Here is a 25,173-nt window from a genome sequence, read left to right on the forward strand (position 1 = left end):
TTTTTATAACTAATTATTTATAACTTTGTAACTATCAAAGGTGGACAGCCCTGACATAAATAGGCAAAGACAAGTAGACTAGAGAAAAACTGTCAGACGCATTTATTATTATTGCTATTATTGTTGTGTTTTTGGTTAGTGCGCAGGCCTCACAGCGAGGAGACCCAAGTTCAATTCCACCCTCGGCCATCTCTGTGTGGAGTTTGCATGTTCTCCCCATGCATGGGTTTTCTCCAGGTACTCTGGTTTCCTCCCACATTCCAAAAACATGCTAGGTTAATTGGTGACTCCAAATTGTCCATAGGTATAAATGTGAGTGTGAATGGTTGTTTGTCTATATGTGCCCTGTTTTTGTGTACACCACCTCTTGTCCAAAGACAGCTGGGATAGGCTCCAGCACACCCATGACCCTAGTGAAGATAAGCAGCATAGAAATTGGATGGATGGATCTGTTGCTAAATGCTAAATATTTTGGAACACCCTGTATAATAATAAGACAGTTGGACTGACACAGTGTATTAACAACATGAGAAGACACCGGTCCATTTTCTTTGTGCCCTCTTGTGTTCTCCCGGATACCATTTTTCTTCATTCTTGCTGAAAAGTAAGCACAAGACCCTCATTCACCTTCATTGTTGTCGTTTTGTTAGCGTGTCTTGTTTCAATTGATGCATTCAGTGCTGCATGTTTTTTAAGTTTCATTTTAGTAGTGGATGAACTCCCAGATATCCTTTATTGTTGCTTTAATTTATCAATTTAAACAAGTGTTTTTAAGTGTTGGCCTATTTTTAGTGTTTGTGTACGTGTATGCTGGGAGCCTTTGTGTATTCATGCTGAGGGTGGGTGGCTGAGATGCCTCAAAGGATGCTGCTGTCGGGCTCTCTGGTGGTGTTAATTGTGTGTTTGCGTCTGCACTTTTGTGTGTGTGTGTGTGTGTGTGTGTTTGTGTTTGTGCTGATGAAAACAGGGTCACAGGGTACTCCACCTCGAGGGCACTGTTATTAATGAGATAAATAAAACTCCATGACAACAGCTTGTCAAAAAGATAAAGCTTGCCAAGACTCATAGAGAAAAAAAATGATTTTCTTATTGTTTTTATCCTCTTGAGATGCAAAATGAAGGGAACATTTTTGCAAAAAAAAGAGCAAGCTTCTCTAATTGGTCAAAGAGCTGGTGTCACTAATGAGCTCTTCATTAACAGCATTCACTTACTAACTCCTGCTGCATTGTTTACATCCATTAAGAACACACAGTGGCTTAGATGCAAGATCTCACAGCACACACGACACACTCACACACACACACACACACACACGCATGTTCAGTGAGCTGTGGAGATTAGGATAAATGCCAGCAGATTTTGACCTGAGGCGATAACGACAATTCCGAGTAGATCACACACGCAGACACACGTGCATAATATGTTTGCCGGGGTGGCAAGACTTCCGTACCGTATGGGTGCCCAAACTTTTTCCACTAAGGGTCGCATAAAACAAAATGAAAGTTTGCAGGTTTTACTTTGATCTTCTTTGTGCAGCAAATAGCGTGACTAAAGCAAAATGTAGTCCATCCATCCATTTTCTGTACCGCTTATCCTCACGAGAGTCGCAGTCATGCTGGAGCCTATCCCAGCTGTGTTCGGGTGAGAGGCGGGGTACACCCTGGACTGGTCGCCAGCCAATCACAGGGCACATATAGACAAACAACCATTCACACTCACATTCATACCTATGGACAATTTGGAGTCGCCAATTAACCTAGCATGTTTTTGGAATGTGGGAGGAAACCGGAGTACCCGGAGAAAACCCACACATGCACAGGGAGAACATGCAAACTGGATAATTTACAGTGAAGAAAATAAGTATTTGAACACCCTGCTATTTTGCTATTTCTCCCACTTAGAAATCATGGAGGGGTCTGAAATTTTCATCGTAGGTGCATGTCCACTGTGAGAGAGATAAACTAAAAAGAAAAATCCAGAAATCACAATGCATGATTTTTTAACAATTTATTTGTGTGATACAGCTGCAAATAAGTATTTGAACACATGTGTATCATCTAGAATTCTGACCCTGAAAGACCTGTTAGTCTGCCCATTAGAAGTCCACCTGCACTCCATGTATCATCCTGAATCAGATGCACCTGTTTGAGGTCGTTAGCTGCATAAAGACACCTGTCCACCCCATACAATCAGTAAGACTTTAACTTGTAACATGGCGAAGACCAAAGAGCTGTCCAAAGACACCAGAGACAAAATTGTACACCTCCACAAGGCTGGAAAGGGCTACGGAGCAATTACCAAGCAGCTTGGTGAAAAAAGGTCCACTGTTGGAGCTATCATTAGAAAATGGAAGAAGCTAAACATGACGGTCAATCTCAATCGGAGTGGAGCCCCATGCAAGATATCACCTCGTGGGGTCTCAATGATTCTAAGAAAGGTGAGGAATCAGCCCAGAACTACACGACAGGACTTGGTCAATGACCTGAAAAGAGCTGGGACCACCGTTTCCAAGGTTACTGTAGGTAATACACTAAGACGTCATGATGTGAAATCATGCATGGCACGAAAGGTTCCCCTGCTTAAACCAGCACATGTCAAGGCCCGTCTTAAGTTTGCATATGACCATTTGGATGATACAGAGGAGTCATGGGAGAAAGTTTTATGGTCAGATGAGACCAAAATAGAACTTTTTGGTCATAATTCCAATAAGCGTGTTTGGAGGAAGAAGAATGAAGAGTACAATCCGAAGAACACCATCCCTACTGTGAAGCATGGGGGTGGTAGCATCATGCTTTGGGGGTGTTTTTCTGCACATGGGACAGGACGAGTGCACTGCATTAAAGAGAGGATGACTGGGGCCGTGTATTGTGAGATTTTGGGGAACAACCTCCTTCCCTCTGTCAGAGCATTGAAGATGGGTCGTGGCTGGGTCTTCCAACACGACAACGACCCGAAGCACACAGCCAGGAAAACCAAGGAGTGGCTCCGTAAGAAGCATATCAAGGTTCTAGCATGGCCCAGCCAGTCTCCAGACCTGAACCCAATCGAAAATCTTTGGAGGGAGCTCAAACTCCGTGTTTCTCAGCGACAGCCCAGAAACCTGACTGATCTAGAGAAGATCTGTGTGGAGGAGTGGGCCAAGATCCCTCCTGCAGTGTGTGCAAACCTGGTGAAAAACTACAGGAAACGTTTGACCTCTGTAATAGCAAACAAAGGCTACTGTACCAAATATTAACATTCATTTTCTCAGGTGTTCAAATACTTATTAGCAGCTGTATCACACAAATAAATTGTTAAAAAATCATGCATTGTGATTTCTGGATTTTTCTTTTTAGTTTATCTCTCTCACAGTGGACATGCACCTACGATGAAAATTTCAGACCCCTCCATGATTTCTAAGTGGGAGAAATAGCAAAATAGCAGGGTGTTCAAATACTTATTTTCTTCACTGTATATACGTATATATATATATATATATATGTATATATATACACTATATTTTTCTCATGCATCCATCCATCCATCCATTTTCCTCCGCTTATTCAGGTCCGGGTCGTGGGGGCAGCAGTCTCCGTAGGGAAGCATATTCTTCTCTAAAAATGTTCATTTTATTTTATTCTAAAAATTGGTCTAAAATTGTCATTAATTATATTTACTGATTTTATAATTGTGTATATATACAGTAAAAATATATAATATAGTGGCTAATGCTAGTAATCCTAGTTGAATATTTTATTGTCAGTTAAAGGCAATTAAAGGTAATTCTACTTTTTATGTTTATTTTGCAGTTATTTCAATGATTATTGAATGTTCAAATTGAGGCCATTACTTTTCTTTTTATATAGCAAGCAGGTTTTTTCTTTTGCTTTTTTTAAATTGTTTTTTTTTCCAGTGTTGCCCTAAGCATCCTTTGTAATGTCACGATGCAGCCATGTTTTATGTTATTAAAAAAAAAAAACAGGCCACAAATGTCCCCCAGGTCCGACTTTTGTCACCACTGACCTACACGCATAGGGTAGTATAAAAACAGTGAAAATTGCATATATTTGCTTCAGGAAGATTGACTCAACATGCACACACACACGCTGAAATGAGTTAAACAGAGGAGTGAGAAACTGAAGTGGTCTAGCCCTCGTGCTGCTGCACCATCTGCATGTTCAGGAAGCATGTCCAAATCTAATTGATTGGATGTGTCACTATGTGTCTGTGCACATTAACAGCAAAACAACACTTTTCTTGGATGTCTTCAACTGTACACACAGAGAGAGCCAGTGACATCACTACGCTGAGGTACTTGTTGATTACTCACATTACACAGTTTGTCACCTGGACTCACACCATGTTAGCTAGCACACACCCTGAAACCCTCCTCCTCTTATCTGTGCATATTATAACATATTGGTTAGTGCTTAACTTATTCATAAATTAGATTAAATCACCATTTGTAGTGCCCAATATGTTCAAATTTTGGAGTCTTCCGTGATTTTACTATATCGGACAGGGGTCTCAAACACGCGGCCCGTGGGCCAAATGTGGCCCGCAGGACACTAGTTTGAGGCCCCCGCCTTGATATGAAAGTTTAATGTTAGTGCAGCCCACGCAAGTTTGATATGGATGCTGTATGGTATAATGTACCCAGAAAAAATCATTACGTTTGATTAATGTTCATGTTAAAGGTTAAATAACTGGTAATAGTTATCCTCCCTATCCGTGTGGAAGTGGTAAGTTTTTGGCTATTTAAGTTTAAAGGATATAACTTGAAGGCTACCGCTTAGGTTGCTAGCTCTCTAGGTTGCGAGTTAGCATGTGTCTCAAGACCCTGCAGTTGAGCAATATGTTGTAAATAAAAAGAGTATAAATGTGACTATAGTCGTGTTTTGTCATGTCTACATGGCTCTAATAATGCTTTGTTAATTTTAATCTGAAAAAAAATAATTTGTCTACCCAACAACTATATGTGGTTTCTTAAGTTTTTATTATTTGACGTTTTATTATTGTGGAAAACCTGATGCGGCCCAGTCTCATCCAGACCCGAGCTCCAGTGGCCCCCAAGTAAATTGAGTTTGAGACCCCTGATATAGAAGAACAGATTAGGATCAGTAGTAGTACTATTTACGAGTAAGTGCTCCTCATAGGTCAAGGAACTATATTTAGTTCCTTGAATGGGTGTTCAATTGGGGTGTCACAAGATCTCACAAGATTAAAATGTGACGAGATTTCTTGTTTGTCTCGCGAGAATAGAGCAACTATGGCATTGCTGCTATGAATGGACGTGTCAGTGTGCAAGGCATTAATGGAAGCGCATATTAAGTGCTTTTTTTGCACAGTTTAAACCTTGCAATCCAACCTACCTTGGTCTTCCCAGCATTATTGAGTGACGTGTGGATGTTTCTTGAGTTTCAGAGTTGAACTGATGCGGCGTCTTCTACATTTGATCAAAATGACTTAAGATTTATCAGATCAAAACACATGCACGTTAAGACTTGTCTGCACCTTTAATCAGCATTACCATTTATCACTATCAACATTAAAAATGGCAGCTCTGGGTCTCCTCGGACGAGGTGTTCGACTGCAGTGCACCGTCCAGCTGCTATATACGCTGGTTCTTCTTACCTCCAGGGCTGCTTGGAGTATGTGTCTGACTTGAGGGCAAACCATAACTCCGCTTCATAACACTTTTCATATATAGAGGAGATATGTATGTATTAACAATTTAGCGGCAGGGTTATGAAAAGTTAAAGACAGGAAGTGTTTCTTGCATCATGCTTCACTCTACAAGCGGTCAACAAAGCTGAAGTATCCACCGTGCAGGTTCACCATATCTGATTGTGCACCATCAGTGCAATGAAAGCCGAAAGATTTAAACAGGGGTTGGCAACCTTTCATCTGGAGCTACAAAATGTGACGCATTTTATACAACTCTCCATCCATCCATTTTCTATGCCACTTATCCTCATTAGGGTCATGGGTATGCTGGAGCCTATCCCATCTGTCACTCTTGTATCATACAGTAGTTGATATTATACCCAGGCTACATTTACAGAACATAAACATAACTATAATACGGAAAACGTCACCACCTTCTGTTGCATACGCACGATGATGTGCCGAGGGGGCCACATTTACATGCTACAGGGCACGTGTTTGCTTGTGTGTGTGTGTGTATGTGTGTCAGCGCTGCTTCGTTCCGCTTCTGCCTGCATTTGCATAATCTGCATAATGATGCTGAGCTTTAATTGCCTCCGCCCAGGTAAGGGATCATGTGGTTAAGTGGGAGATCATAATTATGTAAATAATTGGCCTGACCACAGCAAGCTGCTCCTCTCTGCCACCCATCTGGAAACAGAGAGAGAGATATAAGGAGGTCTAGATAACAGATAGAAGAGGGCAGGTAGAGAAGCGCTCAATGCAGAGGAGAACGAGGAAAACCCAAAAGAAAAATGGAGGAAAGTAAGCCTCATCTGTTGGGGAGTTCTTGCTTATCTATAAGTGTTGTTTAACATTCTTTTATCTATCTATGTACAACAAACACTAGCGTATCAATTCAAAGCAGGGGCACGATAAAATATAGATTTTTTTGTCCACATATATTATCATAGCAAGGGAAATTAAATCAATTATCATGACAGCCACAGCAAAACATAATTTAGTTTTGTATTAATTTAATGTTTCATTCATTAATAATTAGCTTAGTAGCGAACCTAAGTATTGACATGTGCAACAAAGTTTGTAAAAGATTTGCAAAAAACCCCCAACATCAGTGTCACATTATTTGCGATGCTAATATTGCTAACACTGCAGGAGTGTGTACTAAACAACAATATTACATCCTAGTAGAAACATTCTGAAAAATTTAAGAAGTAAGAAAGAATTTTGGGAAAATCCACATGCAGTTACGCTAAAATGTCACGCTTGACGTCGTCTTCATGCCAATTTTACTCCCCCAAAAAACAACACACTCGTACAAGTACATAAAATTTTATACATTGTGGCTTTAATAATACCACATTTCATAAGCATATCACAATTCCACTGGTGAGTATCTTATATATGTATAAAAATGTCCCCATAAAGATTCCTAATATAAAAATTAAAGCAACAGTAAGCAATAAAAGTCATGTGAATGATTTTGATTTATTGTAAAAACAAAGGGCGGCACGGCGGTCCAGTGGTTAGCGCACAGCTAGGAGACCATAGTTCAATTCCACCCTCAATTCCACCCTCGGCCATCTCTGTGTGGAGTTTGCATGTTCTCCCCGTGCATGCGTGGGTTTTCTCCGGGTACTCCGGTTTCCTCCCACATTCCAAAAACATGCTAGGTTAATTGGCGACTCCAAATTGTCCATAGGTATGAATGTGAGTGTGAATGGTTGTTTGTCTATATGTGCCCTGTGATTGGCTGGTGACCAGTCCAGGGTGTACCCCGCCTCTCACCCAAAGACAGCTGGGATAGGCTCCAGCACCTCCGCGACCCTTGTGAGGAAAAAGCGGTAGAAAATGAATGAATGAATGAATGTAAAAACAAACCCACAAAAATTCAACCCCATTTGCAGCAAGGATAGTGTCAATGGATAGTTATTGTCTTATTAATATAATATTTCACAACTTAACAAAAGCGTTACTGCACTAGGAAGTATTCAGCGTGTATGCAAAGTCGGGCTGGACGATATATCGATATTTTTAAAATATCAATGTTTCTTTTAAGCACCATATCAAAAACAAGCATATCGTTCATATCGATTTAGACTGGATTTGATGCTGAGGTCTCATGTTTCAAGATGGTGCCACCCGAGTGGAAGCTAGTTAAGGCATCTCCATATTTTATATTTTATTTTTATATTTTGTGCCGATTTTAGTGTTTAATAGTGCTTTATTTTAATACTTTATTGTTTCTGTTGCCATACTACCCCTCTTAAGCAAGTGTGTAGCTATGGATGTTCATCTTGTTACGTTTGTAGCTTGCCTCTTGCTCCATTGTTTACACTCGGGAGCAGCTGTTAGCTTTGAGCATCCCTTCGCTACGCCAAGATCCCCGTGGAGATTCTGAGAAGGAGAGGCTGCAAAGCGCGGGAGTGAGCAGCAAAGAAAACTGTATAAAGGTTGCTGTATAAAGACGGTATCAACCATGTTTACCGTCTGTCGTCATGGGGAACGCGAGATAGAAGAGCTAACGGCGCTAACCCGGCCGACTACAGAGAAACTACCATGAGTGCGGCACTGAAGATTGACCATTTTATTGAACTTTTTGTATATTTATTTAAAGATAACATACTATTTTATTTCAGCGGCTATTGTTCTGTAAGATTGTTTGTATTTCAAAAAAACTTTTAAGGAATATTTGGATTTGACTTTTCTCCAAACCGAGATATAGTACATCAAATATTGATATTCATATAATGTGATTTTGACATAACACAGTACACAAATTACAAATCTAACTGTATAGATGACCTCCAAGCATTCATTCATTTTCTACCGCTTTTCCTCACGAGGGTCGCAGGGGTTGCTGGAGCCTACCCCAGCTGTCTTCGGGCGAAAGGCGGGGTACACCCTGGACTGGTTGCCAGCCAATCACAGGGCACATATAGACAAACAACCATTCACACTCACATTCATACCTATGGACAATTTGGAGTCGCCAATTAACCTAGCATGTTTTTGGAATGTGGGAGGAAACCGGAGTACCCGGAGAAAACCCACACATGCACAGGGAGAACATGCAAACTCCACACAGAGATGACCGAGGGTGGAATTGAACCCTGGTCTCCTAGCTGTGAGGTCTGCGCGCTAACCACTCGACCGCCGTGCCGCACCTCCAAGCATTTTGACCTGAAATTTTAATTAATTCCAATCTTTATTCCCCAAATTCCTGCATATTGGAGATGTCTAGAAGCATGAGACTGTAGACACACATGCACACGCACACACACACATGCCTGCATGCTGCACAGATGGTAAAGGCAGCGGCCTTTTCACACAGACAAAGGGAAGGTAATTCTCTCGGCATGACGTGCTGGGAGCTGAGGCGGGAAAAGAGCAACACACATCCACACTTCCTTTCCTCCCTCCCTTTTCTTGCTTCCTACCCAACTCAGCCTGGGGCCAACAAACATCGCAGGAGTAAACTGACAACGTGTGCATGCGCCTTTGTGCTTGTGTGCTTGTGTGTGTGTGTGTGTATGTGTGTGTGTACAATCTAATAGGCTTGAGGAGGAGACATGGCGGGGGGAAGAGAGGGAGATAAGATGCAAAAAGGAAAGTGCAGAGAAGGAGGGAGGTAATAAACAGGATTAGTGCTTATCTTTATAGTACGGTGGCCGCGATACAAATGTGTGTCCCATGCATGTTGTGATGATGTGTGTGTCAAAATGATGGCAACACATTAAACACGTTAAACGGGAAACTGTCATTTTTTGTGTGTTAGAAAAAGGGTTTATGATGACAACCCTAGCAGTAGTTTTGCTGGGTCACGGCTGTGTCCTGGCTGTTCAGTACGATATGGCAGGACAAGTAAAAAATACTCAAGTGTGTAGTTATTGTGTGATGCAAAGTTCGCTGTGTTTTCTCTAATCTGAAAAGACTCACCTTCCAAGCACACGTGGTAACCACCCTCCAGTTGTGCTCGCCCATCACCAAAGGAAAAGTATTTTATATTACTGTATGTATACTAAGACCAGGGTTCAATTCCAACCCTCTGCCATCTCTGTGTTGAGTTTGCATGTTCTTCCCGTGCATGGGTAGGTTTTCTCCAGGTACTCCGGTTTCCTCCCACATTCCAAAAACATGCTAGGTTAATTGGCGACTCCAAATTGTCCATAGGTATGAATGTGAGTGTGAATGGTTGTTTGTCTATATGTGCCCTGTGATTGGCTGGCAACCAGTCCAGGGTGCACCCCGCCTCTCGCCCAAAAGACAGCTGGGATAGGCTCCAGCACCCCCGCGACCCTCGTGTGGAAAAAAAGATAGAAAATTAATTAATGAATGTATGTATACTAGGGGTGTGTATTGGCAAGAATATATATACTATACTATAATATGCACTTACTAAACATATTTTTATTCGATTAGAACAGTATGTTATGCTGTATCACAAACTTTCCTCTGTAAAAACTTAAAGTGTAGTATTTAGATAAATAAAGCTTTAAAATCCAGCTTTAAATTTACAAAAAACCCATAAAAAACATTCATTCATTCATTCATTCATTTTCTACCGCTTTTTCCTCACAAGGGTCGCGGGGGGGGGGGGGGGGGGGGTAAAGCGTGTGGACATTTTGGACAATTTGGAGTCGCCAATGAACCTAGCATGTTTTTGGAATGTGGGAGGAAACCAGAGTCCATAAAAAACAAATAAATTAAATGATGTCTCAAGATCCTGTTCAAATGTTCACATTCTATTAGCTGTGAAAAAATGCAGAGTATACAGTCCCTGACTTATCTGCCATCAGAACAGTATTTTTGTGGAACAAAGTAACTAACATCAGTAAAAAGTCCTTTTAGAATGCTTGAAATAACCATTATTTAACAAAATAGTGATATCAATTTGAAAATACCTGCAATATCACAGCACTACTTTTGTAGTATACAAAAGGACCTTTGCATTGCTTGCTAGCGGCAGGTCCTCATGGTGTCTCGCTAAGTGGACTCGCAGATTTGTCGTGTTTCCCTAATACTTTATTCGGGCACGACACATTTTACAAACGGCATGGGTTTTGTCAATTTCTGCACACCCTACTTTGTGTAGAAATCCAAAATGTGTACACACTTCAGCTTTGTACACCGCAGGGGCCGCTGTTATGGGCTGGCATTCTGCCTCCTTGCCTAATTGACTACGTAAGTGCTGCCACCTCATGATCAGAGGTTTAAATTAAAATCAGAAATAAACCATTGCCGTGTCTGCACTTGAATAAATACCATATACAGTCTGTGATAAATGCCTAAAAATATCGATATCATACTTTTTAATATCGATACAGTTTCGTGGAACGAAGAATTGCGATAAATTGCTGAAACGATATTTTCTTACACACCTAATATATAGCTTATGAGAGTCTAAAATACCAATTTGTTACTTCAAACTCAGATAATAGAGGTTTTATTATGGTGAAACTTTGACCCTGGGCTTTTATTTATTTATTTATTTATTTATTTATTTATTTATTTATTTATTTATTTATTTATTTATTTATTTATTTATTTATTTATTTATTTATTTATTTATCTTTTAATTCTTATGGCAAAAAAAACAAACATAAAAATCAAACATCAGCTAGAACCCGTGGACGGAACTGTGTTAGAAATTCCATTGCAGGGTTCTGCACATTAAAATTTAAAGGAGGGGAGGTGGGAGCTGTGTGGGTTTAAAGATGCAGGTCCTCCCCCGTATGTGACACGGCCATGTTTGTCTCTTACCTGACCTGAGTGTCTCACTTTCCTTGGTTGGGGAGGGGAGGAATACATTAAAATAATCATGGTTTACGGTTGTAATATGCAACTCTGTGTGTGTGTTGCTTAAGGTGTTTTTTGTTGTTGCATACAAATGTGTGCATGCTTGCGTGTGTGATGGATAGAGGGCTTTATGAGAGAGGAATAGGCTAATGACCAGGTCTCCAGAGGCAGTAAAGAATCCTGCAGCTATTACTGCCACACTTCATAATAGCCTCTGTGCTTGGCCTCTTTTACATGCCACCCTAATGGGGAGGAGGGTGTGGGTCCGTGTGTGTGTGTGTGTGTGTGTGTGCATGAAATCTTCCAGTCACCCTTTGAGCCCTTACTCTCAGAAAAAAAAACGTGCACTGTATCGTGCCCCCCCCCTCCATTTGTGCATGCTCTTGTGTACGTTTCCAATCTATCACTCTAATTCTGGCCACTCACAAACACACATGCACGCACACACGCACAGCAGTCTATCTGTATAGGTCACGGAGGATGGAGGTGAGACAACCACCCACCTCAGAGAATGTCTGCCTGTGTGCAGCCACACCATAAATCATGTCAGTCTACACTTGTCCCTATAGACCAGACCAAGCAAACGACAGCCTGCGGGCCATGTACGGCCCGTTAAGCTTTATTAATCTGGCCCGCCGGACATTTCTAAATGATTTTTAGAACATTGAAACTGCTGGATTTGCAATGGTATTTTTAAATGACCATAAGTCTTGAAGTACTGAAATTATTCCAAGGGTTTCTGAAGTAAGAGACTTGAGATTTCTGGGCCATTACAGTAATCATAGGGGACTATACATTACTGTAGGCCAGGGGTCTCAAACTCAATTTACTTGGGGGCCACTGGAGCTAGGGTCTGGGTGAGACTGGGTCGCATCAGGTTTTAAAAAAAAAAAATGCATTTATTAAAAACAGAAAAATATACAAACTTTTTTTGGTTCCAATTTTCTACAATAAAAGCTCTGATAAAACATTCCACTGTTCTCAAATATCTTACTTTTTATTTTTCTACACAAAATAAGCTGAAAAATAAATAAACAAATCAAGAATAAAGAAAATCAATCAATCAGTAATGAATAAATATAATAATAATAAAACGGCAAATAATTAAAAATTAAGAAACCACAGACAAATTATTTTTTTCAGATAAAAATTAACAAAGCATTATTAGAGCCCTGTAGACATGACAAAACACGACTAAAGTCCAATTTATTCTCTTTTTATTTACAACATATTGCGCAACTGCAGGGTCTTGAGACACATGCTAACTCGCAAACTAGAGAGCTAGCGACCTAAACGGTAGCCGTTATTTCCTTTAAACTTAAAAAGCCCAAAACTTACCACTTCGGATAGGGGCGGATAACTATTAACAGTTATTTAACCTTTAACATGAACATTAATCAAACGTAATAATTTTTTCTGGGTACATGATACCATACAGCATCCATATCAAACTTGCGCGGGAACATTAAACTTTCATATCAAGGCGGGGGCCTCAAACTAGTGTCCTGCGGGCCACATTTGGCCCGCGGGCCGCGTGTTTGAGACCCCTGCTGTAGGCCGAGAAAACAAGTGGATAGGATCTGTGTACAGAGTAGCTCCGGCCCGTTTGATGGAGCAGGTCAGAGAAGCAAACAACAAAATTCTACATTAAAGTGATTGTTCATACTTAATTTTTTTTGTACCTGTTTTGTTGTGTCGATTGCAAAACATGAGGCGGAGGTCGAAGGAAGTAAATAAGAAGGGACGTTCACATACTCTTGTAATTCAATTAATTTTTTGGTGTACATTCTGGGTGTTTTATTCAGTAAAAACCTGTCAAATTCAATTCGGGTTTTGAAGTGGTCATCTCTAGCATGCAGGCAGTATGTCCATCTATATACATATCCATCCATCCATTTTCTATGCAGCTTACCCTCACTAGGGTTGCAGGGGTGCTGGAGCCTATCCCAGCTGACTTCGGGCAAGTACACCCTGGACTGGTCACCAGCCAATCACAGGGCACATATAGACAAACAACCATTCACACTCACATTCATACCGATGGACAATTTGGAGTCACCAATTAACCTAGCATGTTTTTGAAATGTGGGAGGAAACCGGAGTACCCGGAGAAAACCAGGCAGTATGTCAAAATGTTTAAATTACTTTAAAAAAAGGGAGGGGGCATGCATGCACAGCAGCTTGCATAACCCTTTTACAGCCAAAATAAGGCAAGTTGACTGTTATAATTTTAAATGTTAAATGATAGTATATACCTGTATGTTAATAGTGCGTATGCCCACACATAAATTCAGTACAGGTGCATACACACATATGCACATTCACACACACACAATTCTGGTGTGAGCATACAGATTTCAGGATTATGAGGGCTGCCTCACTTTTTTTTAGCCTGGAGGTGGGCCAGTTTGTGTGCTACTTGTGCATGCTACTTGGTGTATTAATTGAGGGAAAACATCAAGACTGATTGATGCTTTTACAAGGTAGAAATCTCCACTTGAGGTATACAAAATGATGCAAATGTGTAGTCGGTTTGGTGAGCCAGGAAGAGGAGCTTTCTGTTCTTAGTGGTACTTGTTTCATGTCCATTAGTAAACATGCTATTTGTAGGTGACTTTTCAATGGTAAAAAGCATTGTGAGCAATTACATGAAGGTCCTGAGGGATGAAGGCCATTGTTGCACTACTAACCTCCCCAAGCTTTTTTTTAACCCCATGTTGATGAAGCTTGTTTTATTTTAAGTTTAGTCTACAGTCTACCCCATTTGTTAAGCTGCATTAAAGAATTGATGTACAACAGGGGTCTCAAACACGCGGGCCAAATGTGGCCCGCAGGACACGGGTTTGAGGCCCCCGCCTTGATATGAAAGTTTAATGTTAGTGCAGCCCGCGCAAGTTTGATATGGATGCTGTATGGTATCATGTACCCAGAAAAAATTATTACGTTTGATTAATGTTCATGTTAAAGGTTAAATAACTGTTAATAGTTATCCTCCCTATCCGTGTGGAAGTGGTAAGTTTTTGGCTATTTAAGTTTAAAGGAAATAACTTGAAGGCTACCGTTTAGGTCGCTAGCTCTCTAGTTTGCGAGTTAGCATGTGTCTCAAGACCCTGCAGTTGCGCAATATGTTGTAAATAAATAGAATATAAATGTGACTATAGTCGTGTTTTGTCATGTCTACAGGGCTCTAATAATGCTTTGTTAATTTTAATCTGAAAAAAATAATTTGTCTACCCACCAACTATATGTGGTTTCTTAATTTTTTATTATTTGCCGTTTTATTATTATTATTATTATTATATTTATTGATTGATATAGAATTGGGAATTGTAACATGAAGAATTCAATGTAAACTGTATTTATGTTTTTTTTTCTTCTTCTTAATTTATTTCAGACATGCATACTATGTTACATTATTCTTTCTCACATATACACGTACAATACAATACACTTACAATATATATATATATATATATATACATACATACATACATACATGCATACATATGCATACATGCACACACATAACACCTCATTACTACACATGTCTGAAAAGGAGCAGGAAGAAGCAAAGCTTATTAAATACTACCCCTTCTCCACGCCATAGCAGTTTATGTTTAAAATAAATTAAACCATAACCAACGATCCCTGAGTTAACTGCAGAAATGGAAATTGTACATTTGATCATTTTGTTTTTCTTCAGCAATGCTAGGCTAACCTAGCATGATGTTGCTGTTATAATTTGTGTAATGTTAGCACTGTACCTCACATAGCTATGTTTGTGTTGCTAACGTGTGTGTCCTCCCACCCCACTCCTTAATGTTACGTTGTTATATTTGATATATGGTATATATTTTTCCTGTAATAGTTATAATAATTCTATGTCAAAAGTGGATAAAGTGAATAGTATCACTTTTTGGAGATAGGCGTGGACAAACACAGCTCATTAGCATTAAAGCTAACAAACAAATCCTTCTATCTATACTGGTGATGATGTGTACTACATGTTATAGTGAGCAGCACTTGTGTATGTTGAGTTAAATGAGCAGATGTGTTGACATGATGACATGTGAATCTCCAGTGTCCTATAGGTTGCAGTGAGAGCAGTTTGTATGTGGTGTGTGTTTGGGAGGTCGGGTTGGGGGTGGGGGGGTTGGTGGTCACATCTTCCCTCCTCTCCACATCCCTCGTTCCCCCCCAAGGGAGCATCAGTGGAGCAGGTGCTAGCCGCCCCATCCAACCCACCCGTCTCGTACCCCCTCCCTCCTCTCCCAAGCCTAGCTCCATCCAACCCCCCCCCCCCCCCCTCCCGCTGCTCTATCTCTCTCTTGTCCTTCCCACATCCACACAGCAGCAGTGTTCTTTTTGTCACTGCTGCTGTGAACATGAAGATGGGCTAAAGCTGAAGACTTCTTTTGTTTTGCCCTTTAAGTCGGTGAGTTGTCTTGTTTTATGTGTTTTTAATAGAAATGCTGATTGTTTGTGAAAGGGGGAAACAAGGGTTCTTCCTCTTAATGATGCCTTGAGGTTGCATGACTTGACTTAGAGTTTATCAAGGGTTTACTTCTCTCTTTATCATCAATATTTTGTACTGTTTTGGACGCTAACTCTCTCCCCATTCTCTATTGCTTATATTTTATTTTCTCTGGCTCCTGAAAGTGTGCATGTGATTTCATTAGTTGACACTCTAGCTAGTAAAAATGTAATCAATTCAATCATGGTGTAAGGACAGGAACAGGAAGTTCCTTTCATTTTTTATTCTGTTGGCCCCATGTGACGTTAGTTTACGGTGGGAACAAAAACAATCGAAAGAAGACAAGTAGATTGGTTTATTGGGCATGTGTTTAAACATCAACAAGACGATTTTACCACTAAATGACGGCCATATTAGGTGGTCTTATTGTGAAGAGAGAATCCACCACTTCCTTGCTGACGGTGTTTATAGCGGTGTTTTGACACAGCTTGTGGTCAGGTGTTTTGCAAAGCAGCCTTCGCTTTGTTTTTCTCCTTCCTGTCCAACCTGTTGCTGATCAAACAACGTTGGTGTTTGTGACAAGACAAACTTAACGGACATGAAGATGGGCTGTCAACCAGTCCCCCCAACACAACCTCCCTGCCACAACCCCTCCACTTCACTGTGACGCTGGATGTCATGCCGCTGCACCCATGGGAGTCAGAGGAGACCTTTAACAGTGACTGTATTGTTGGCCTCAGATAGATAGACGCCGCTGGGTGCATTAGCAGCAGTCAAGCGGATCACTTCGCTTTTTGTGTGTATGTGTGTACACAGCCTGCAGGTGGAGTTCCACACACACACACACACGCCACCCCATGCGCCATCTGACCTGCCGTGGACCAGCTGCTCTGCAGGGGTTACTGACTCAAACTCCAGTCTCTTTAATTATCATCCTCTCATGTTGATAAACTAGACTAGTACTTCTCCACACACCCCCCATTTATTTATGGTTATTTATGCTTATTTCTGAATCATTTGGTGGTGTTTTTGTAGAAACAAACATGGCGGGGAACCAACCGGTTTTTAGCATACTGTAGATAATAATAATCACCACTAGTTGCTGGGCAGAATTCACAGGGCTCAGTATAATAGTACAATAACTAGAGTACTGCACCTTTAAGGGAAAACTAGCATGAGGTAGCTAATAATGCACATCGTGGGACATGTGTTGTTTTGTTCAGTTTGTTTTTGATGGTGCCAAACAGGCCTTAACTGCATCTGCGCTATGTATCAACAAGATTTTTTTTTTTTTTTAGTCTCCAATTATGTAAACAAAACGCCAAAATGATGGCATCGCTTTTATCGGGTAAACGCACCATCTCCTTGTTCACTACACTAACAGTTTGTGTGTTGTGCTTCAACAGCACACACCTTTTTCGCCAACGCTACACACAGCACCTGCCTGGGTGCATCTGCTATTTTTTGTGTCTTCCGACGCCCTCGTGTTTGTTCAAATGGACGAGGTCAAGCTGCCGAGCTGTCGACACCTGGTGTGTGAAGCAGCCTGGGGCTAGAGGAGGGAGGAACTGTGGATGTGCGACACCGGCCTTTTAACAAAAACACTGAAAACAAAGAAATGACGAGGACATAAGGACCTAAATTCCCATACTTTTTTGTATCATTTTTGAGAAATAAAACAGAAAATCTAAATAAAATATTTATTATCAGTACATATTTGTGTTTAGAGGCAAGTGAAGCAGTGCCCCACCAGATTAGGTAGACGAGGCTTGGGTAAAATGTGCTAAATTAGTGTTATAATTTAAATATTCTGTCCTAGTAATCTAGTAAACTAGTACTAGGTTTTTTTTCATTGGTGTTTGCATGTTTTTGTCTGCCAACTTTCCTTTTCCTTTCACAAATATCCTGTCCCTACGAATCCAATCCAATCCACTTTATTTATATAGCACATTTTATAAAGTAATAATCCAAAACTAAAAGATCATTTAAGAAATAAAATAGTAAAATAGATATTAAAATATTAAAAACAAGAAACAAAGCAATAAAAGTATAAAAAATAAAACCAATTACAATAAAAACTAAGAACTAAAAGACACAGGACCATATGACTCACTCCGAGTTAGCCAGAGAATAAAAGTTGGTTTTAAGACACCGAATTCTATGAATTCTACCTAGCAACAAGTGACAATGATAATGTCACACATGACCAGGAAGAAGAATCTGAACAATTTACGTTTATAGTCTACATTTTACTGCATCATTTGTGATAGCAAAAATGTAAATTTAACTGCATTGTTTTGTAATGAATTACACGGTTTTTGACTGTGTGGTTTAGTACTTTCTTGTGGGAAATAGCACACACATGTATTGTTCATTATCATGTCATAACCTCAAATGTGAACGACCCTAAAACTGATGATGTTGCAATGATGTCATAAGTAATTTGTATAATTTGCATGTCAGCCTTATACTGCTCACAACCACTAGGGGGCGTCTGGTGCATTGTTGTGATGGGCAGTGGTGTATTAACTGCAAGTTTCTGTAGACTTAATTAGACTTAAGCAGATCCAAGATGATTCCAGATGTGGAAGTGAAGCTCTGTTCCATCATCTCCTCTGTGACTGCACGTACTCTGCTGTAGGGAGGACACTGTTCAGAATCAGAATCAAACACAATCATGGCATTTTGATTCCTAATTATCAGTTCAGTGTCTTTGCCCGTACTGCTGCTGGAGGTGTTGCTTCTTACACTTTGTGGTTTTTCTGCTCCATTTATCCACAGCAGCATGAATGCGTGCAGGCTGTTTGGTCCCTCAGGGTCACATGCATATATTTTGTAGAGCACAATAAACTGAGTCAGCTGATTTGTGTGTGTGTGTGCATTGGAAAGGAACGATGGAAACGATGTCCTGCTTGTGTCATTTATGTGCACTTACTTGGCTTGTTTGTGTGTGTTTGGCATTAGAGAAGAGACTGTGTGTATGTGTGTGTTGTTTATGGATGGTAAGGAAGTGTTAAGTGCTGCTGTGCCAGTGAAGCTAGTAAAGCCATTTAGCAGCCCCTGGAGAAACCCTGGAGAATGCTGTGCTGACGCCACTCTGACTGCTATTACAGACAACTTTAAGAGGCTGTAAAACATTTGGCTACGTTTCCCACTCATTCTCACTCAGTGTGAATGAGTGAGTGTGTGAGGACTGTGTGGATGTCTGCCAGCTATTGTAACTGCTGTTAGCATCAGCTGTCAGACACCCAGATGTCTTCAGTGTTTTGAGACAAGAGCACATGGATTTGTCTACATGCTCATTATTGTTATCATAACACTCAGAGTATTGTAGTGTATTGTGATGTAACTGTTGGGACCATACATTTTGCAATCAGAATGAGGCAGTAGATGATAATAATGGAGTCGACACAATACCTTGTTATTAAAATACAACGTACTGTAAGTCAAAAAGCAAGTACATGTACCTATTTTTTTGAGGCACGGTTCAAAATTTTGACTCTTTTTCTCTTTTGACTCTTTTGCTTCCTGGTTCATGAATAGTGATGTGAGATAATGGGTCTGTACCATTTTGGAATCTGTGAGGGGGTAAAGAGTTTCAATGTGACCCATGACAAGAAAAGAGAAAATGAGTTCATCTAACATAAGTGAAAAAAGCTGTTTATGACATCCTAAATATGCTTTTTAACATTATTGGAGCCCTCCAGACAAAAAGAGGACAACCAATAAAAGAGAATAATTCACTTTGGTTAAGAACATTTAATCTTAGATCATTTTTTTTAATAAACTGAAAAGGATTAGTGTCATACAGTCTTTCCTTCTCCAGGAAAAGTTCTAATACTAGTCTTATCACCTCCTGGAGTTTGGGTTCTAACTTGACAGTCAAGTTTATTCATTCATTCAGCAGAGCATTAAAATTACAGCGGTATGAAAAACTTTGGGCACCCCTGATAATTTTCAAGATTTTCCTTTATAAATCATTGGTTGTTGGGATCAGCTATTTCAGTTAAATATATCATATAGCAGAAAAATAAAGTGATAGTGAAATGATGTTTATAGGATTTACAAAAAGTGTACAGTAATTATTGAAACAAAAGTAGGCAGTTGCCTAAATTAGGGCACCCTGGTTGTTTTATTGATTTGAATACCTTTAGCACAAAGACAAAATTTGTTTGGTCAGCTCACTGACCCTTAACCTACATACACAAGTGAAGCCAATCATGAGAAAGGTTGCTTTCTCTTTGCTTCTCTGTGAAGAGTAGCACCATGGGAGCCTCACAACAAATGTCAAATGACCTGAGAGCAAAATTGTTCAACATCATGGTCTAGGGGAAGGATACAAAAGCTAGGTCAGAGATTTCGGGCTCCACAATGAGGAGCATAGTGAGGATAGTGAGTGCCCCCGTATGGGCAGGACAAGAAAAATTTCAGATAAGCAGAGGCGAAGGATGGTGAGAAGAGTCAAATCCACAGCCCACCTCCGAAGACCTACCACATGATCTTGCTCATGCCTCCCATATGACATTTCTAACAAAAACAATGATGTAATGCTGACATCAAAGACATTAGACTGGCAAGTCATGGTGTATAATAAATGTTTCAACAACATTACATTATTGGCGACATGCTGACAAACATAAACTGCCAGATACCATTAGCCAACTCGGTGTGCATTCAAGACGCTAGGGAGGACTTACGCACTAAACCGAGAAGCCATGCTCACTTTAGGATTCTGTCATGTATTTGATCGGGAAATCTGCAAATTCAGCTATTTTTACTTAGAAAAAAATAAAAACGATTGGAATCATACATTTATAGTACAGTTCAATGGACAAATATTAATATTTTATGTCTTACCTGCTTCCCTGACCGTATGTCACTACCCTACAGTCATCTTTACAATCATAGTACCCATACAGTAGACAAAATAAGAGTAAATCAGCCATTTAAGGTATAAATAAGACGTGTCATTGTGTCTGTTAACTATAAATGTGTTCCCTCCGAGACCTGAAAGAGAGGCGGACTATTTTTTGGATTGTTTATCCTTATGGTAGTTCCTAGCTATTTCCTAGTTAATGAAAAATGATGTTAGATTCTAGGTAGATTTTAGATTCTTGGTTGGGGTAAATTATTTATTTGTGCAGGACAAGAGAAAAAAATGTAGTACTTTTTTTTGCTTCATTGAGGATGATGGAGGAAATTAGAAATAGATGGACAGGATTGTACTAATTACATTTTATTATGAAGGGAACTTGTGTTAGTTTGTACATAACATATTGGGTTTGGGCTGCATGGTCAAACGGTTAGCGCGCAGACCTCACAGCTAGGAGACCCGAGTTCAAGCCCACCCTCGGCCATCTCTGTGTGGAGTTTACATGTTCTCCCCGTGCATGCGTTTGGGTTTTCTCCGAATTCCAAAAACATGCTAGTTTAATTGACGACTCCAAATTGTCCATAGGTATGAATGTGAGTGTGAATGGTTGTTTGACGAAATGTGCCCTGTGATTGGCTGGCGACCAGTCCAGGGTGTACCCTGCCTCTTGCCCGAAGACACCTGGGATAGGCTCCAGCACCCCCTGCGACCCTTGTGAGGATAAGCGGTATAAAATGAATGAATGAATAATGGATCTGCACTTAAATGGTGCAATGATTTTAGGTTTAAATCCTTTTTATCCAGACTTGCAACAAAATGTTGTGAGTTCTTTCTCCTCCACAAAGTGTCATGGGATTTGCCTGGCCAGGTTTTGGACTTTTTGCACTCCTGCCAACTATCCAACAAATGGCAACCACTCACTCTTGTGAATTCCTGCTTGGCGGAGGTAATAAACGTGAGGAGTGTAGTTAAAGCCGACGTGTTGTTTGGGAGCACAGGCGCACGCACAGTCACTCCCAGACTGCCGAAGTGGTGATGCCTCACAAGCTCTAATGACCTACCTCTGTGCGCGCACACACACACACACACACACACAGAGGCTGTTCTTAATGAGCTGACACAGTAGGTTGTGCACTGTCCCTTCTGTTTTCATACAGGGGGAGTCAGGTGTGTTTGAGAAGGAGGGAGGATGGACAGCAGGCCTGGACATGTCCTACGGTATATTATGACATCATGCTGAGCTATACTATTATTCATTTACTGGAGGTGTGTGTGTGTGTTTGTATGTGTGTGTGCATGGAATTAGCTCACAATTATAGCTAAGAGGCAGGAAGTCTTATTAGTTTGTGTAGTTGCTGGTGGTGGTTTATTTTTAGATTCAGCTACCAGCTCCCAAGGCTGAATATTGTTCAGTTAAGAGAGACAGACAGATACTGTAGCTATATAGATTGATAGATTTTTGAATGGATATTGAATATAGTTGTGCTGTTCTGATAAAACTGCCTCTATTGCTGCCATTGTTCGCAACCTTAAGCCACGCCCATAGCGCCACTTCCTCTGGGTTTTTTTTATTGCGCTACCCATTTTGTGCTATATAAGTACTGATTTTTACAGCAAAGCTATCATTTTTGTATTTGCATCTTATTTAGTTATTTCTTCTTATTTTTTCATTCATATGCTATCTTGAGGTGAACACATTTGCTGTTAATTTTGTTAACCGTATGCTTCTAAATTAGGGTTAAAAAAATCTTTCATTAATTGAATTTGAAAGTAATTTTGCACCCTCTAGAGGTTTTGTTTCCTGTAGCATTGCTAGCCTGGCCTCACCCAAAACACAACATTCGTAAAGGCAGCTAAATATCTGACTTTGTGTACAGGGTTGTGTTTTTGTCCACCTCACCTCCTGCTGTGGGAGCACAGGTCAGGGGTGAGGGGTGAAAGGTCAGTGTCAGGAGCTAACCCAACCTCCCCCTCACCCTCACCCTCACCCAAGCTTTCCATCCATGTCTTAACACACACACAGGACAAGAGACAAAGTGATGGATGGGTTTAACACACACAAGCAAACACACACTCAACACCAAACTCCTGGGAGCCAAAAGGAAGGAAGAATGACGAGAGAAGAGAGCACACTTTGAGACAGCTCAGGAGAGAAACTGGAAGGCTATAACGAGTGACAGGGAAGAGGAGGAGGAGGAGGGTGATAGATGGAGTGGGAAGGGAAGGAGGAGGAGGAGGTAGTGGATGGAGAGGGGGGGAAAGAAAAGGAGGAGGGGAGTGGATAGAAAGGAGGTCACGTGACCGTACGGCAGCTGCAAGGTTGAGGGGAGAGAGAGGGAGAGTCACAGAGGAGGAGATAGGCGGCAAGCAGGCGGAACAGTGAGCAGGAGGGTGAGTGTTTGCATGTTTGAATTATGCACACATGCACATGTTTCTACTCTGTGTGTGTGTGTGTGTGTGTGTGTGTGTGTGTGTGTGTGGTGGTGGGCCATCAAGGGAATATGGCAAGATTGTGGGTGAGCAGGAAGCAACCATGTGTGTTGTTGTTGTTGCTGGCTTTTGTGAAATAAGCTCCCAGCATGCCCAGATAGATGAGAGTCAAGGAAGAGACTGGAGGGAAGGAGGAGGGGGGAGTGGAGATGGGGGGGATGAAGGAGGGAGGGCGTCAATAGAAACTGTCTTATCATCTCAACCTCCATCGAGCGCCTCAGCGGAGCCTCATCGGACATCACTTTTTTTTGCGCTCTTAGGACAATGGAGTTGTCCTGGCCAATAATGTATTTGCATGTGTGGACATGACAGGTCATTAGCACTGCGGTGCTATCATTTTGCATTAACTTCAGTTCATCATCTCTTGGCTTGGATGTGTGTGCATACTACAGTGCAAGGGTCAAGTATGAATTTTCAACTGACAATGCATAAAAACAATATTGTTTTTGACATTTTTTTTTTTTTGGATTATTCTGAAATGGGTCTCAAAGTGGAAGTTTTTGCAAACATACATTAGAATTGAATGCTGACAACTTGGGAGTTTGTCACAACCCTTAAAGATAACGTGACAAAGGAAAGGCTTACTAAACTGATGAGGATGCATTATTTTACTGGTCTTCTGATAAAACTGCTGCCATGGCAACAACCATGCTAATCTCTTTCGGGGGGCCGCCATTGTTTACAAGCCGGCAGCGGCCTCTATGTGACTCTCTTACACATCTAATCCACGCCCCCTAGCTCCACCCTTTATCTCCTCCTAGGATTCTGATTGGTCATTTATGTGAATATGTCATCTGCACAGTCTCTGCAAGGTTAATGTATCATATTGCAGACCACAGCGATATTATACTACGGTATATACGGTAGCATTTTTCACTGTTTACTTACCAATAATATAGTTTAGCGCGGTGACTCAAATGCTAGCATTGAGTTCAACGTGTTTTGTTGATGATGCAGCATTTGTGCTTCTTCAGCAACGCACACATTTCTTACACTGCTAACCAAGCACGTTTTAAATGGTCTTTTCGGCATTTTTCACCCATTTTTCCATGTTACTGTTCTATATAAATTGCACCGAGTGGGGGCAAAGTCGATTTTCTGCCTTTAGAGGTAATATTACAGACTCAAGGTTCTGTAGCCACTTTCATAGAGATCCTGCAAAATCGATGTCAGAGCTCTAATTCTAGATCGGGCATGTGTGCACGGGTGCCTTTTGTACAGACACTGAACAAATGGGGATATACCGTAGTAACTTGTATGTGCACACATTGACACAGCAACGAGACGAGCGATGACATCAGTGTGTCCTATTCAATTGAATAGAACAAATGCTTTCAACACGACTGTTAAACTTTATACACAGATTGTGTTGGCATTGCGTGAAATCGTTAGACACAAGCAGCACGGCACCGTTATAACAGCTCCAAAGGTGAAAAAGAGTCTGCAATTTAGAGGTTCTCTGTGTGAAAGAGGCCGGTTTTTACTGTTTTTGCTTGTGTAAAACGCACAAACGGAAAAATGTTGGAGTTTTTGTGGAATCGCTGTGTGAAAGAGGGCAGTTTTCACAGGGAGCTTGTGTAAAAGGCACAAACTGAAAAATGTTGGGAAAGAGGCTAGTTTTTAGAAGTTTTTTAGGTAACAGATGGAAAAATATCAGGAATCTCTGCATGAAAGAGGCTTAACATTCATTCATTCATTTTCTACCGCTTTTTCCTCACAAGGGTCGCGGGGGTGCTGGAGCCTATCCCAGCTGTCTTCGGGCGAGAGGCGGGGTACACCCTGGACTGGTCGCCAGCCAATCACAGGGCACATATAGACAAACAACCATTCACACTCACATTCATACCTATGGACAATTTGGAGTGGCCAATTAACCTAGCATGTTTTTGG

The 25,173-nt window shown here is 40.8% G+C and overlaps 1 protein-coding gene across 3 annotated transcripts in view; it reads left to right on the top strand.

The window, feature by feature from the left end:
* LOC131131266 (genetic suppressor element 1-like) overlaps positions 1 to 25,173 on the top strand; it is a 66,192-nt gene that overhangs the window by 21,146 nt on the left and 19,873 nt on the right. The window contains exon 1 of one of the 3 annotated variants that reach the window (XM_078790350.1): positions 15,772 to 15,881. The exons of 1 other annotated variant lie outside the window; for it this stretch is intronic. The gene's annotated coding sequence lies outside the window, so the exon portion shown is untranslated. Of the gene's footprint in view, positions 1 to 15,771; positions 15,882 to 23,079; positions 23,185 to 25,173 lie in introns of those variants that run through there. One more of the 3 variants, XM_078790353.1, reaches the window with a different exon arrangement.

The sequence above is a fragment of the Doryrhamphus excisus genome, linkage group LG1 (genome assembly GCF_037039965.1).
Source record: "Doryrhamphus excisus strain RoL-2023G ecotype Guam linkage group LG1, RoL_Dexc_Guam_v1.1, whole genome shotgun sequence".
NCBI lineage: Eukaryota > Metazoa > Chordata > Actinopteri > Syngnathiformes > Syngnathidae > Doryrhamphus > Doryrhamphus excisus.